This window comes from Salmo salar, chromosome ssa23 (assembly GCF_905237065.1).
Source record: "Salmo salar chromosome ssa23, Ssal_v3.1, whole genome shotgun sequence".
In the NCBI taxonomy this organism is placed as follows: Eukaryota; Metazoa; Chordata; class Actinopteri; order Salmoniformes; family Salmonidae; genus Salmo; species Salmo salar.
In genome coordinates, this window is record NC_059464.1 from 38,893,335 (window position 1) to 38,900,106 (window position 6,772).

The window sequence follows — 6,772 nt, forward strand, 5'->3', positions numbered from 1 at the left end:
TGAATATGGGACAGAATACTTAACATTTTACTACTTTAAAACACATGTAAGTGAATTTGTCTCAATACTTGTAGTCCTCTAAAATGGGGGGACTATATACAGAAAGTGCAGTTAATGTAACGGACGTCGTATAAAGGGGACCAAGGCGCAGCGTGTTGCGTGCTCATAATTATATTTTAATGAAAACGAACACTTATACAAAAGAAACAAAACGACAGTCAACAGTTCTGTCAGGTTACGAAACAGAAAACAACTACCCACAAAACACAATAGACAAAACCCCAACTTAAATATGATCTCCAATTAGAGACAACGCGAACCAGCTGCCTCTAATTGGAGATCATCCCAAAAACCTCCAACATAGAAATAGAATAATAGAACTAAACATAGAAACAAAAAACATAGAATGCCCACCCATATCACACCCTGACCTAACTAAACAGAGAAAAAACAGCTCTCTTAGGTCAGAGCGTGACAGTTAATTTCTCAATGGTTTACTCGATATGGATGAAAATACCTTCAAATTAAAGATGACAGTTTGCACTTTAACCTCAGTCATTGTATAATTTCACATTTCAAAGTGCTGGAGTACAGAGCCAAAACAACAAAACATTTGTCACTGTCCAAAATGCTTTTGGAGCTCACTATACATTTAGTTGTGAAAGTTAAGCAACTTGGCAAATAAAGGGCGTGATGAAACTATATTGTTTTCCAACAAACATACAGTTTAGTGAGCTCATGCATATGATCGGTAAGCGAGGAAAAAGTAAGCAAGGGAGAGGAATCTGAGCATTGACCAAGATATCATTTAAAAATTGTAATACACATCTTCCAATCTACATTTTCATATGTTATTCATAAATGTTTCTGTAGATGTGTACCCTCCACAGTCACAAACACCATGGCTCTCCTGGGCAACAAATAACACAATTAATTTTCATTTAGCTCCAGTCCATTGCTACATTGCTAAATTAATTTAGCCAAAGAATATAGCAGCTTGGGGACAGTTGCGTTGCATGTTACTAGCGGAGGAGAAAACACATAACACTATTCCCTTAAAATGGATTATCATCTCCAGGGTGTTTTCATTTGTTTGTGCTCCAGTAAGCATGGTAATTTAATATATTTTCACTTAATCATATTTTGGTACTGGTGCGAAGACCCACATTGAATCATTATCATTCCATCCCTAGCTTAGAGCAAGGACAACAATGGCATGATAACTAGCTTTATCTGTAACCATGTGAAACAGGTGCTTTTGTCTAATGGCTAACAAATACTAAATATACACTGTTTAATGTGCTGTGGTTGACTTTACGGTGGGCTTGCAGTCTGATGAACTGCATAACTGATCCTGAACAAATTCTGATTTCATTCTCACATAGTGTAAAATCAAATCAAATGTCTACATTTTAAGTATATCAGTTGACCTGGCTATTACAAAAATAGATACAGTAACTAGAAGGTGAGAAAATCAAAGGATAAAAAACAGGTCTTCTTTATCTACCTTGTTACTGTAGATTATATTACTCACCAACATGATAAATGAACAGGTTATTAATGTCATTAAAGGTAACCGCATAACCAAGTGTTGTTTTGCATCAGCAACAAAATTCTAGATTGTAGAAGAATTGAACGTTTTTATGTCACCATGATTTCTACGACAGTCGACCTAATCCAATCTTCATTTACATAGTATAATATGTTTCAGAAAGAAGCAGGAGCCATGTGGGCTAAAAGTGTGCGACCTGGGAAGTCATTGTAGTGAGTAATGACCTGCTAAAGGCACTGATGGTAAGCTTATTAGAGTAGCTTCTCTCTCTCTCTTCTACTGCATTTGTGACACTTTCTGAGGAGCAAGAGAGCGGTATCCAATTACCGCGAGCGATGAGAGTACACCTTTGTTCCAGTGACGCCAGAAGCATGAAATGTGCCACACTGGTGGAAAAGGCCATGGGTCACGGAGAGTGCTCTGAGCCTGTTTCAAGGTTCTGGGGGGAGGGAATATGGCTCTTCTTTAAAGGGTGAACAGGGGCACAGTGGCACAGGTTCTAATCCTGTTAAAACTCTATGAAAAATGACCTTTCTATTTCCTGCATGTATTGTGTCTCAGTGTACAGGCTCCACATTCCCTTTCTCCTGTAGGTCACCATAAGGTCAGACACATAACCACAGAAGTGCTGCCGTAACGCTGTCATAGCATGCCATAAAAATTACATCACACATATCATAACTGTTAACGACCAGCCATAACCTGTCACGATGCATAAGACATTGAGTAGGCATTTTGACAGTGCAGTGATGGCACTTGAGGCGTTTTTTATGCATTGTCAAAAGGAGACCCATTGAGTCATGAGTTGTATTGGTTGATAAATGCCCCTATGGATCATGAGCATGGTGTAGTTGTACTGCAGCCACCCAAGATCAATAGAGATTTAAAAAATATATCTGATATAATGAAGCCAGTGGCCAATTGGAGAAGTCGTATTTTCTAGTACTTTGGGCTCTATGGTTTCATCCTTTTACTGTATGCTAAGACTGTTCCGGATGCATGAATCTTACCAACAACACGCGTGTCACTTGTTAGAAATGAAAGGGACTTTCATATGAAGCAATATTATGTGGAGCTTAATTGGGGAAAACCTAATTAGCAGTTGCTATGTTTTAAATAGTGTTAATTATGGTACTAAGGAAACTCATAACAAATCCTTTAGGAACATTGGATTTAATTATACTTCTGACCTGTGGAGAGGGAATTTATACCTCTCCCTCAATGGGACAATTGTCATTTCTGGGGAAAAAAAGCACTTCTATAGAAGTGAACGGCACAGTTATCCAAGTGTGATCATCAATGGCACATTTCAGTGGTAGTTGTGAATATGGTGATATTAATTTAAAAAGGCTTATGCTTTATTCATGACATGATCTGTTCCTATGTTCCTCTAAAGACTTGGTTCAATAAGAGGGGCACAGCACAGCTATTTTCAATTTCTACTTTCTCCAAACAGTCTCTCTCTCTCTCTCTCTCTCTCTCTCTCTCTCTCTCTCTCTCTCTCTCTCTCTCTCTCTCTCTCTCTCTCTCTCTCTCTCTCTCTCTCTCTGACAGATCATTCCACTTCTGGGCCTCTTATGATGTAAAATGACCGAGTGCAGAAATTCTGGCGGCTATACAAATATTTTGAAAGCAGTACTGGCACACATCATTGCTCACCAATGCAACACAGCCACATTAACAGATTTGAACTGAAAATATTGATCTCAGGCCTTCAGACTCAATAGGAGTTGGCTGTCAGAGAGAAGAGAAGGAAAACGGATATATCTCCATGGCAGAACCATATCATTGGGCCTGACGCAGTGTAGCACACTGGCACAAACTCAGCTGGAAGTGGCTTTTCTGTGAAGGTCTGATGGGTTTCAGGATTTCTGGTCATTTAGTGAGCCGTGATTCAGTATCTCATGAGGTAATTATAAACCAGGAAATGATTTATTTCCTCGCATCATTAACAAAGGAGCTGGCATAGCCCTTCTGATGAGAATGAAGAAAGAGTCAAGAAGGAATCGCCGTCAGACAATACTACAGCCAAAGAGGATCAGCCACAAAGGTGTCTCTAGAATACTGAGTCAAAGTAATTTAAATGTGTATTTTCTGGCCTCAAGATACAACAGAAAATTGCCTACCTTTGTGCCCTAGCCTAGTTAAAAGAATAGAGTATATTTTGTTTGTGACTCCCTCTGGAAAAAAAAAGAAGAAAAACTGTTGCCCGCAACAAATTCAATTAGGCTGGTGCAAGGAAAGCAGTGTTGTCTTTCCCTTATGACTATTTCTCAAGTGACCTCAAGTCTTTGCTATGATTTTGAAGGTTTTATTTGGGATTGTCATAGATGTGTGTGGAATGATAATTATGCACTGCCGTTTTAAAGGGCATGTAAGAGACAGTGGAGAGGTGTTCGATTTCTCAGGAATGTGCACGGTGTGCACATTTCTGAGGTGTGCAAGTCATGCAATCGATTAGACACTCATTGTGCCAAATTCAACAAATCTAATTGTGATTTATGAATATAAAACATGGGTAGCTCTCTCATGTAAACTATCAAGGGCCGGGCAGAGCCACCAAAACATATCATCATATCATGGGGTGCCCATCTGAGGCTGTGTAAACTTCACTAGAGTAAAACCCATCTGAGAGAGAAAGCAGAAACAGCGTCAGGCCATTAAAAATAGATGGGGTGTAACTTCTCTCTGTTCACACGCAGTCCCACTCTACTAGCTGTGGTTTTGAAGTGTGCTGATAGTCCTATGTACTTTCTGCAAAGAGAGTGGGGCTGCGCAACTATGTAGGTTAAAATGACCTAACGATGTCTTAAAGTTTTTTGTTCTGCCACAGATGACATCGGAAAAAGAGGGAGGGAGCACAGCGGGATGCCAGGTGCCTCAGTAGAGGTTGAGGTGTGAAGCTGTGAGAGAAGGATGAGCTCAATCAGTGAAAGATTATACAGCATGTGAGGCTAGGTAGTATGCTGTAGCATGAACTTATACCTAATTAAGTATACATTAGCATGTACACATACATGTACAAACTTGAACAAAGAGAGACACCTACAAATAGTGCATGCATTCAAACCTGTATTCCAGAGGTCTGGCGATACAGAGATAACACAGAAAGCAGGGGACAAGAGGATATAATAAGTAAAGGTAATAATCTCTTATGGAAAAAACACATGAATTTCACATTTAATCATGTGATCTCATGTGATCACGTGATTTAATGTGAAGTTAATGTAATGGCATGTGACAACATAAAACTACACGTGAAAGGATGTGAGCACATGATCTCGTGAAATAAATGTGACAACATCGGGATGGAAAATGTCAACACGTGAGAACATGACACAAAACATCAAATCAAATTTATCAAATTAAATGTTATTTGTCACATGCGCCGAATACAACCTTACCGTGAAAAGCTTACTTACAAGCCCTTATTATCCAACAATGCATTTCAAGAAATAGAGTTCAGAAAAAATGTACTAAGTAAACAGAAGTAAAAAATAAATAAAAAAGTAACACAATAAAATAACAATAACAAGGCTTTATACAGGGGGTACCGGTACCGAGTCAATGTGCTGGTGTACAGGTTTGTCGAGGTAATTTGTACATGTAGGTAGGGGTAAAGTGACTATGCATAGATAATAAACAGCGAGTTGCAGCAGTGTAAAAACAAAGCTGTGGGCGGGGTCAATGTAAATAGTCCGGGTGGCCATTTGATTAATTGTTCAGCAGTCTTATGGCTTGGGTGTAGAAGTTGTTAAGGAGCCTTTTGGACCTGGTAGCAGAGACAACGGTCTATGACTTGGGTGACTCTAGTCTTTGATAATTTTTTGGGCCTTCCTCTGACACCACCTAGTATATAGGCCCTGGATGGCAGGAAGCTTGGCCCCAGTGATGTACTGAGCTGTAAGCACTACCCACCAAGCGGTGCTGCAACAGGTCAGGATACTCTCGATGGTGAAGCTGTATAACGTTTTTGAGGATCTGGGGACCAATGGCAAATATTTTCAGTATTCTGTGGGGGTAAAGTTTTTGTCATGCCATCTCCACGACTGTCTTGGTGTGTTTGGAAAATGATAGTTTGTTGGTGATGTGGATACCAAGGAACTTCAAACTCTCGACCCGCTCCACTACAGCGAATTGGAGTGGGTCTTGGGTTTCCGGGATGATTGTGTTGATGTGAGCCATGACCAGCCTTTCAAAACACTTCATGACTACAGATGTAAGTCCTACAGGTCGTTAGCCATTTAGACGGGTTACCTTCGATTTTTTGGGCACATGGACTCTTGCACTATGGAGAGCATGATCACACAGTCGGCCAGAACAGCTGGTGCTCTCATGCATGCTCCAGTGTTGCTTGCCTCGAAGTGAGCATAAAAGGCATTTAGCTTGTCTGGTAGACTTGCGTCACTGGCTTTCCCTTTGTAGTCCATAATAATTTGCAAGCCCTGCCACATCCGAAGAGTGTCATAGCCGGCATAGTAGGATTCAATCTTCGTCCTGTATTGACACTTTGCATGTTTGAAGGTCATCTGAGGACATAGCGGGATTTCTTATAACCATCCGGATTAGAGTCCCACTCTTTGAAAGCGGCAGCTCTAGCCTTTAGCTTGATGCGGATGTTGCTTGTAATCCATGGCTTCTGGTTGGGATATCTACGTACGGTCACTGTGGGGATGAGGTCATCAATGCACTTATTGATGAAGCCAGTGACTGACGTGATATATTCCTCAATGCCATTGGATGAATCCCGAAACATATTCCAGTCTGTGCTAGCAAAACAGTCCTGTAGCATAGCATCTGCGTCATCTGACCACTTCCATATTGAGCGAGTCACCAGTACTTCCTGCTTTAGTTTTTGCTTGTAAGCAGGAATCAGGAGGACAGAATTATAGTCAGATTTGCCAATTGGTTGCACATGTGACATGCTGGTAGAAATGAGGTAAAACGGATTCAAGTGTGCCTGCATTCAAGTCCTTGACCACTAGGAGCATCGCTTGGATGAGCATTTTCTTGTTTGCTTATGGCCTTATACAGCTCGTTGAGTGCAGTCTTACTGCTTGTGCTTAGTGTTTGTGGTGGTAAATAGACAGCTATGAAAAATATCGATGAAAACTCTCCTAGTAGATAGTGTGGTCTACAGCGTAACATGAGATACTCTACCTCAGACGAGCAATAACTCAAGACTTAGTTAATATTAGACATCGTGCACCAGCTGTAACT